This window comes from Balaenoptera ricei, chromosome 8 (genome assembly GCF_028023285.1).
Source record: "Balaenoptera ricei isolate mBalRic1 chromosome 8, mBalRic1.hap2, whole genome shotgun sequence".
Taxonomy (NCBI): domain Eukaryota; kingdom Metazoa; phylum Chordata; class Mammalia; order Artiodactyla; family Balaenopteridae; genus Balaenoptera; species Balaenoptera ricei.
Window position 1 is genome coordinate 98,953,232 of NC_082646.1, and position 10,448 is coordinate 98,963,679.

Genomic DNA, 10,448 nt, shown 5'->3' on the forward strand with positions numbered 1-10,448 from the left:
GCATGGGCACCAGGGACTCGGTGACAAGACAAACGGACCCCTGGCCTCTCAGAGTGAAGTGTAGGAGAAGCAGGGTAAACAGGCAGAGAATACATGAGATTAGTGGCCCCTGGGCTGGAGGGGACAGCAGGGGAGCGCAGCTCTGCCACTGCATCTGAGCTGGGGCTCGCCACCACCGAAGCCTCATCTGGAGAAGGGGACGTGGTTGCACTGGCTGATCCCCTGTCGCTCCTCAGCTCTGCCCAAGCAATTATCTTCTCAGGCCAGGAAAGGCAGTCAGCTTCCATCTCCACCCATCTCTGAATCTCTGATTTCCAGTCATAGCCAGACAGGGGCCAGAGAGCCACGGATGACTTGAGGACTTCAGGCACCCTGCGGAAGCCTCCTCACCCAAGACTGAAGGCCGCCACCCAACCGCAGACAGTGTTGCAGAGCGTGGCACAGGAGCTCTTGGGGCACAACCTGCCATGTATTTGCATGAATGATGCAGCCTCTTTGCGCCTCATTTTCCTCCTCCAGAAGATGGAGATACCGGCCCTCACCTCATGGGGCTGCTGTAAAACACTAGATGGTAAAATGTATGCAAAGCACTCAGCACAGTGTCTGGCACGTGGTAAGCGCTTGGTAATTGCGCAGCGCTGTTACTGTCATTGACTACTTGGTGTTCAGGGCAGCCAGGAATGAACATTCGCTCACTCACCCAGAGGAGGACGTGGCCTCTATGCTTCTCTGGGGGACTCAGGATTCGGATCACTAAGACTCTCTCTCCACACAGAACCACATGGTATGAAAGCCCCTGCCCCCAGGGTCCCACCAAACGAAACAGTCATTTATCTTGGTCACAATTGCAAATTCGTAATTAGAAACTCCCCCACCACCGCTGGCCACAAGCCTGGCTGTGGATCCCCATCAAGCCAGTGTGAGCCAGCGTGATCCAAACTCATCTACCAGTGTGTTTTCCTGCTGCAGCCGCAGCAGCCTGGCCTCAGCCCTGCCCGCCTTCCACCCACCACAGCCGGGATGGTAGCGCCAGTCCTCAATCCCGAACTCAGGGTGACCGGATCTGTTTCCCCGCGTGTCCCCGAGGAGTGGCAGTGCCCTGGGATGCCTAACAAGAGTGCTGACCTTCCAGAAGCAAGAGCTTCATGTTTCAAAATCCCATTTGTCCCTCTGTAGAAAACCAACCTCTCATAGCCCAGAGCTGAGCCATCAGAACCTTCTTTCACCCAGAGCTAATCCCTCCCCAAGTCTTCAGCCTGACAAGAATAGCCAGCGTTTAGAGAGCACCTTCTCTATCTCGCCCTCTCAGATCCAACACCTCATTTTTCAAATTCTAGTGTATTTCGGGTGGAGAGGAGGGAAATGTACATCTGGCTGACATGAAAAGATTGGTGGGGTTGTAGTGTAAAGACGGAGTGAAATTTGGAAATTTTTTTTGAAGAATAGTTCAACTCTAAAAATAGACAAAAGAGCTGGTCTCAGGAACACCGGGATTCTGTTTCATTTTCTGGAATCTCCCAGTTGACAAGCGGGAGTGTTTCGTGAGCACCTACTGTGTGCACTGCACTGTGGCAAATGCTACAGGGGAAGAGAGGAAGGAGAATATCGGCCTTTGCTCAGGGAATTTGGATCCCAATGAAGCAGCAAAAAGCAGCTGCTGCAAATGTAACTGAGTACAAAATACGTAGCCTTGGAAGTCAGAGGAAGATGTAGCCTCGGCGGGTCATTCAGGGAGGGCTTCCTGGAGGAAGAGGCAATTAAACTGAGGCTTGAGGGATGGGTAGGGTGTAAAAAGGTAAAAGAGCAGGAGAGCCTGTGAGAAGCAGCAGCAGCTAGCTGGATGGAGCTCATTTGTGGAATAATATAGGAAGATTAACATTAATGGCTAATGTTAGAGGTCTTACCCTGTGCCAGGCGCTGTACTATTTGCTTTGTGTGTATTATTCTGTTTCATCCTCAGAACAACCCTATGAGGGAGTTATTATCATTCTCATTTTATAGATGAGGGAAACAGAGCCAATCAGGTGAAGCAGCTTGCCCAGGTTTGCAGAGCTGGTGAGCAATGCAGCCAGGATTTGAGCGAGCAGTCTGGCTCTACCTACTAACCACTTAGCTGCCCCATCACTGCCAGCCCGACTCTGGTGGGGGTGCCCGCAGGGAGGAACAGCAGGTCAAGTGGGCTGGGGAGGGCAATGGCAGGGGTTAGCGCCTTCCGAAGCCCCCAGGCATAGGGGTTTTCTCAAATAAAGCCCCCAGATCCCCCTGGGGAACTCTAAAATGAGTTCTCCCCTCAGCATGCAGGTCCCTGGGGTTTGGGGAAATTGGTTAAGGGGTTTGGGGGCTCAAGATTTCAGCTTTTTAATATCTCTTGCTGTCCATGCAGTGGCAGTCTGTGCCACCCACCTGGTTACTTCAGTCCGTTCCAGGAGATTGATGGCACAGGCTTTGATTTAAGATCTGCCGCTGTGATCCTGAATTTCCCCTGTCTCACGGGGACGCTGACAAGGCAGCAAGTGCATGGAAAATGGCTCCTGACTATTCCCAGACTTCAGGCCTGAGAGCCTGCAGCACCTGTAGAGAAAGTTCCAACCTGAAAAGCCTGGGCAGTGGTGGCAAAGCGCAGTGGACCCGTCCTCTGGAGCCTCAGTTTCCCCACAGATGCAGTGAAAGGGGTGCTGGTGAGGAGGCCCATTCAATGATAAGAGTTGGAGGAGCCCTCAGAGCCGAGCTGTACCAACTCCCTCATTTCATAGATGAGCAAACTGAGGCCCAGAGAGGTTAAATGACTTAGCCAAGGCCACACAGGAAGTGAGCTGAGCCTTCAGCTGGGTCTCCAGCTTTTTGAGGAAAAGGTTTGATACATACCTCTTATTCCCCAATTCTGCCCTGTTCTAGATGAATTCTTGTTCTGGATAAATTCCTCTTCTGGATGAATCAAGGGACCTAAACTTCTCTGTGGTTAAAATAAAAGAAATATTTGAACACCTTGCCTGGGAGCAGGTGTTGAACTGTTCCCTCAGGAATATGTGATCCCATATCTTCCCCATAAGATCCCTGTGGGTCACCAGGCCCAGAAGTCACCAGGCCTTGCCAGCTCCTGGATTCAGAATACCACATCATTTTGGCCAAAACCCCAAAATTCCTGTTCTTGTCCTTTCCTGCCCTGTCAGGTTCTCAGCCGAAGCCCCTTGAAAGGTCACCCTACTGCCCCACCTAAAAGGGTCTCTGTGAATCCCTCAAAGGGAATTTGTGCTTCTCCCAGACCAGGGTGTCAGCTGCAGTCACCGCTGGCCATCTGTCATGTTTGTCTGCTTCTGCTCTAGAACTTACCAAAGGCCATGAGGCTACTTGAAGGAGTGCCCTCACCCCCTGTCATGTCTCCCTGATTTTGGCCTTTGTGGAGATGCTAATGTCCAGGCCAAGGGGTGACTCCTGATGCCCCCAGAGCCCCAGTCCTTGGGCTGCCAGGGGCCAGATGAGCAGCATCTTCCCCAACACAGGGGTCCTAGGTCCCCAGGGCCCTGAGGCATAACTGCTTGTACCCTAGCTTCCCAATACCTCTCTACGAAGAGCTTGTCCTGCTGGGGGCTACAACCTCTAATCCCTGGCCTCAGAGGCAGGCCAAGGGGCCAGGGAGAAGGGCCCTGTTCCCTCCTTACTCCTTCTCTTCTTGGACCTACTCCCAACAGACAGTCCCTCTCCTTCTCCAGTTACAGAACAAAATGCTCCAAGTAAATCAGAGGATGCCAGCAAATCTTGGTAAATGGGAGGAAACAAGGAAACTAAGCTATTTACTTCTAGTAGGTAACCAAGCCACAACACACCTGCTGCCCAGACCAGCCCGGCCACCCCAGGGCTCCGGCCCTTCTGGGCCTGCTGGATGGGAGGCAGGAGTGGTCTGTCTTCATTCTCAGCTGATTGACGCAGGCCCCATCCCATCCTCCAGGCTCCATCTTCCTTCCTCGGGCCTCACATGGTCCAGCCCAGATCTTGGCAAGGCGAGTTTCATCCAAGTCCCCCATAGTTTCCGGGAGGACAGAGAGGTCACAGGAGGCCAGATGGCCACTTCCTTCTGAAGAAGGAGTCTGCTCTGGCTGTCCTCTGAGGAAGAAGTCCAGCACAGAAGTTGACCTTCCCTAAGCCACTCTGCGGCCATTGCCACACTTACCCACAGAGGCCCAGGCTGAGGAAAATCAGGGGGTGCTCTCGGGATCCAATGTTTCCATAGGTGCTTCCAAGAGCTTACCTGCTGGCAGGGTGGAGATGCAGGCCCATAGCCTGTGCTCATCTGGAGAAGACCTCCACCTCAGTCTCCCCACCCAGGGCAAACCCCGAGACAGCCGGCCACAGAACCATGGAAGAGATGGACAGACTGACCAAAGGCAGACAAGGCCTAAGATGGGCCGCATTCCCTGTGTCTGATGTAAAAATAGGGTACAGTGGATAGGCCCTGGGGCTGGGGAGGTGTTGGGAGCTGGGAGTGGACAGAACAGGATGGTGGGCTGCAATTAAAACCCCCCATCCTGGGTAATTCCCAGGCCTCAGCAGGGCTGTTACCATGGCAAGAGAGGCTGACCAGGTAAGACAGGCTCCTGGCAGGTCTGGGCTCCCTCCTCTGCTCCTGCCTACAGAAGCCTCAGCCCCTGGACAGGACAGTTCAGACCAGGGTGTATGGTCCAGCTCGGAACCGGGCAACATAGAGGCCCAAGCTCTGTGGGGCAGGTGCCCAGGTGGCAGGGATAGGGAAGAAGGGACAGTATCTGGGCCCAAAAAGTAACTAATGGCATGTCCTGGGACTATGGGAGGCCACCAGCACCCTGGCCCAGACTCTAGGGACATGGGCTGCCTAGAGCGGCCAGGAAAGTCCAGTCTGGTCTCTTGAGGCAGGAAGAGCCCTCAGGAAGCCTGGATCCTTGTCTGGTAAACCCTTGTCCCCGACTCGCCAGGTCCACCAATGCCCTCACTTGCCTCCAGGCCAGCCCCTCCCTGTTCTGCCTCCGGCCTGTCACTCCTCACGCCCCCTCATTACCTCTTGCTCATGGGCACTCACCTCATGTTGGTCCCCAAGGCAATCAATCCCTTCCCCAGCCCTGGCTGGTGCTGAGAAGGTAGAAGCCCTTCTGGCACATTCTCTGCTGGCAGATGGTGACAAGCAGGGCGAGAGTGGGCACCGCACTGGATCTCATAGGTGGACATTAGAGGGTGAAGGGTCAGGAGATAGATGCCAGGGCTGTCCGGAGGCCTCACGTCTGAGGAATCTTGGAGAAGCTCAGCAGGGGTAAAGATTCACCTTTCATGCCAGTATGAAGTCCCACCCTGGGGAGTCCGGCCCAGAGGCAACCAGGAGGCCTGCCTCCTGGGCCAGTTCCCAGGGTGTGAGCTGCCTGGAGAGGGGTGCTGCTTCTAGGTGTTCCCTATGGGCCACTTCCTCCAGACCCCCAGGCTGTCCACATCCATTGACCCCAGGAGGGGAGAAGGGGTGAGTAAGCATTCAGTGTCCACTTCCCTTTTCTCACCTGTTCCCCACGCCTCATCTGCCCCCAACCTCTGGGCTCCGAGGTGCCAGCGCAGAGTCCACCACCTGCAGGCATCCCAGCCCCTGGCGTTCGGGAGCCAGGAGGCCGAGTGGAGAAGGGGAGGTGTCCTCTGGGCTCCCCTTGCCCAGCCCCAGGCCAAAACGTGGCTCTTTCCCTCCTCCCTCTGGGGAAGGAGAGGAAGGGAGTGTTCTGCCAGGTGCAGTCAGCCCTTGGCAAGGGGCCCATGGGCACCTCCCACTGGACAGCCCAGCCCTGGTCAGTGCTGCACCGGCTGGCTCTGAGAAGTCAGCCCAGAAACAGTGGAGCCATTCACACAGCCTGGGCTTTGCACAATGACCCTCTTGGTCTATCTCAGTGGCTAGACAGTGTGTGTGTGAGAGAGAGAGAGAGAATCTGGAGGTAACTGGAGAGCCCAGGCAGAGGCAGGAGAAATAGCACCGACCAGGGACTTATTTATAATAATCCTGATATCCATCCTTTGTCAGACAATTGCTATGTGCCAGGCACTGGACTAGGTACCTTCATTATCCCCACAACAACCAAGTGAGTCAGTCTCAACATGACCCCCCATTTTAAGATAAGGAACCTGAGGTGGGGTTATGGAAGTCAGAATAATGGTAACTCCCTGACAGGGGTATTAACTGGGAAGGGGCATAAGGGAACTTTCCAGGATAGTGCAAAGTTCTCTCTCTGGGTGGTGGTCACATGGGTGTAGACACACACTTTCATTGTGCTGTCCACTGAAGATTGTGCATTTTGCTGTATATAAATTGCTATATGTAAATTATATTTAAGTAAAAAAAATGACAGTACATCCATAGAATGGAATATTACCCAGCCATAATGAAAGACGAGGGAAGCTTTTTGTATACTAATACATTAATAGATCGCCAAGATACACTGTTAAGTGAAAAAGAGTGATGTGTAAAACATTAGTTTCCAGGTATACGCAAACACATGTTTTAAAATACTGTCTGTACAAATCTGTTTGTATGCTTAGATTAGATTATCTCTGGACAGACACGCAGTCGCCACGGTTGCCTCTGGGAAGAGGAGCCCCATGGCTGGCCACAGGCTGGAGGAAGACTTTCCACCATATACCCCTTTCTTAACCCATAGGAGTGTATTACTTCTTCAAAAAGTAAGTGAAATTAAAGCAAACAATAAAAGAGTGCCTGAGTTGCCAATTCCCAAGCCATTATATCCATTGCTTCAGAGCATTTAATTCCAAAGTCAAACGGCCTCTCTCCACTCTCCCCACCTGTCTCCAGCCTGTCTCCCCTCCTCGAACCCAGCCAGACTGCATCTGGCTGTGGCTGCCCAGCTGGGAAAAGTTCATGGCTGGGCTCCACCGTGGACCATCCAGGACCCACTGTGGCCTGAGGGTCTGGAGGCTGGGCCAGGGCTGGAGCTGCGGAGAAGCTGCTGACCTCAGAGAGCCCAGCCCCCTACCAGCCCCTGAAGAGGGTGGGTGCCGCGGGGGTGCTGACCACCCCGCCCTCCAGCTGAGGGCGGCTGCCCAGGTCCCCGCCCTGCCCACTGCTCCTCACTCTACTATTGCTTTCTCGTACGTTCCTTTCCCTGGTGCCTCCAAGCAAACCCAGGTAGGCCCAGGCCCAGGGAGGCCAACAGGTGTGGCCAGAACACCTGCCCAACCTGGCTGCAGGCGGGCAGTGAGGGGCAGCCCTCGGAGGAGGAACGTGGGGCTTTAGCTCACTGCCGCTCATCATGTCCTGCTCGAAAAGGACCAGCTTGGTTTAGAGTCCTGGCTCCGGATCCCAGCTCTGCCACTTCCTGGCCATAACACTGCCGGCAAGTAACTTCATCTCTTTGTGCCTCAGTTTCTTCATCTACAGAATGACATGTCCCTGTCCGGATTATTGTGAGGGGAGATGAGATGCAGAGGAGCCAGAGCACGGAGGCTGGAGCAGAGCAGGCGCGTCCCGGAAGGATCCCCTCCTCACCACCCAGCAGCAGCATCTAAGCAGAGCTCTATGCACGTTCGTAAAGCGCCTCGCAGAAGGGGGTGACCAAGGGAGAGGGCCCGTCCCCGCCAGGGCTCCAGGTCCCTTCCGGGTCCCTCCCTGCCCCAGGGTCATCACAACAGTTCAGAGTATTGACAGCTGAGGAGGAGCCCAGGATGGGGGGCTTGGAAACCTGGTTTTCAGGTCTCAGGGCCGAGAGGCAGGAAGGATGGCCCCGGGCCCATCTCCAGGTCTCCAAGAGTTACCACAAGGAAGAACACCAAGGCAGAGATGGTGGGGCTTCAGGTGGGACAGGTGTCAGTGCAGCATCTCAGCATCACCTACCTGGCTTTCCTTATCTTACCAGGTCCCCCCAGCTTTGCAACCCCAGCAGACAGGGCCTGCACACACACCCCCACTGCACAGGCATTAGACCCTTGCGGCTGGGGCTGACCTGGGCTGGTCTGGCCTGGAAGCTGAGTTGCTTTGGGCAAGTCACTGAACCTCTGAGCCCCATTTTCCCTGTCTGTAAGGATCATACAGATGTCCCAGGCTGGGCTCTTTATAGCCTGTTACCACCCTGATGGGCAGCAGCTCTCCACCTCCATCCCTCCAGGATGAAATCCCTGTAGGAGGCAGAGTCTGTGGCGTCTGCAGCCTTCACTTGGGGACATTAAGGACGACCTCCTGTACAGGCCTTATGCCAGGCCTAGGAGAGGTAACAATAAACACACAGCAGCCTGGTCCTGAATGAGCTCACATTCCAGCATGGTGGGGCAGGGCGGAGACAAGCCAGAAAGTAAGGGACCAGGCCACACGGTGATAATGGTGGAACTAAGGGGGAATCGAACACCCTGGAACACAGAGGAAGGGGTTCACTCTGCCAGGAAAGGGGCTCACCTGCAGACCCCATGTCTCCTGGGCCAAGTCTGCTCTGAGCATCACATCAGGAGCTCATGTCACCCTCAGAACAGCCTCAGAGGCAGCAGGAAGGTGGGACAAAAACCCTCTGTTTTACAGGTGAGCACCAAGCCTCCAAGAGGGCAGTCAGCGTGGCGCTGGGATGGGTACCCAAAGCCCCGGCTCCCAGGGCTGCTGTTCCCCAGCACTACTGTGACCACTCAGTACATCCCCACCCAGGACGCCTCCCCAGGTCACTGGCTGCACCTGGCCAGGCCTTGTGGGTAAGAAACTTCCTGCCACCCAAGGTCATTCTTTGGCAAGTGAGAGCTGCAGGCAGTCCCTTCTCTGGGGTGAGAGGGTCTCCCCAGACCCTAAAACAGCCCCCTCTCCCCCTTACCCACTCGCCCTGCTCAAATCCATGCCAGAAATGCTGTCTCCAAAAGTCCCCTGTAATGATGCGTCAGTCAGTGATGCATCAAGCATCACTGACTGCCTAGCCTGTGGGAGGCTCTCACTGGTCCAAACCACCACTCCCACCCGCCCCCCGAGCCTGAGAGGCAGGTGGGGAGACGCCAGAGTTATGGCAACCAGCCCATCTGGCTTTCTGGGCATTCCAGAAAAACCTGCCCTGGAGGTGAGTTATCTCTGCTCCTCTCCAAAGTGGTTCAACCACTGCTGCTCAACTATTTTCCAGGCAGGCCCAAAATACATCTGTTCTAGAAGGGTCTCTTTACATTAATGATTAGTTCCTCAGCCTCTAAAAGAGAGACATCTCTTTAAAGGGCAAAATCTTCCAGCCGCAGCCCGCAGGGCCCTGAGCCAGGCTGTGAAAACAGCAAAGAGACACATACCAGGGTACGGAGTTCCCTATCCCACTCCTTAGAGCGGTAAGGACTGTCACAGAGCAGGGCTTGTGAGGGAGGAGAGGGGGATGGAAAGCCCCAGGCCCAGGGTCTATCTCTGGGGGCAGAGGGAGAACGTTAGGATCGTGGGACCCAAAGGAAGGAAGAACATTGAAATAGGGTCCCTGGGAAAGGTTCCTGGGGTCCAGACACCTGCTTCAACCCACTGAGAAGGTGGGGTGGTAAGAGAGGAAACACTGACCCCACTTCCTTGCACTGCCCAACTCCAGAGGACACTCCCTGTAATACAGGGGTGTGTTGGGGGGTAGGGAGGGTTTCAGTTCAGCCAGAAGAACAACTTTCTGACTAGGACCTTGAACAAGACACCAAAAAGCAACTTCTACCCAAGACCCCTCAGCCTGGTCCAGAGCCCTCCTCACCAGACGTGGTTCTCTGGGTCAGTCCTGGCTGGAGCAGAGGGGTTCCCCAGTTGGCCTTTAGAGAGTCGTTCTCCTGAGGGAGAGAGATCTCCCACCAAGGAAGCAATGAAACAGCTGGCTCCTCTCACCCCCTCTCTGGGTCCCCATTTTAAATGGGGACAGGAATGATGCATACTTCCTTGGATTGCTGAGACGAGTAAGGGAAATAAATGTATTAAATAAAGGATTTAAAGTAACAAGCACATAGTAGACACTCAATAAATGTCAGCTATTATTATTATTATTATGGCTTTGAGACTGCCTGAGCCCCTCACCACCGCCTCCTCCCCTCAATTATTGACACACACACACACCATCAATGTCTGCTCAAGCTTGCAAACAAACAAACAAACAAATCTGGGCTTCTGGAATGGGACTTCAAGCCTTGCTTGGAGATGCGCAAAGCCTTCGGAGCCAGAAGTGGAGAGTGGAGGAAAGGGGGGAAAGAGGGGGCCTGAGTCCCCAGAGACAGCTGCAAGCAGCAGATAAGGGCAGAGGCAGCCTAGCAGGAGCTGAGCAGGAGAGCGGGGCTCAGACAGGTGACTGCGAGGGAGGCTGGAAGGAAATTAGAAGACCAATCAAACCTGGAGGCGGGAAACACACACACACGCACACACGCACGCACCCTACAGCACCACGAGTTGGAGCCCTTATATCAACTCTGTCTTACGGGGAGGAAAAAAGAAAATAAATGAACCTTGACAAGAGGGAAGATTGTTAAGG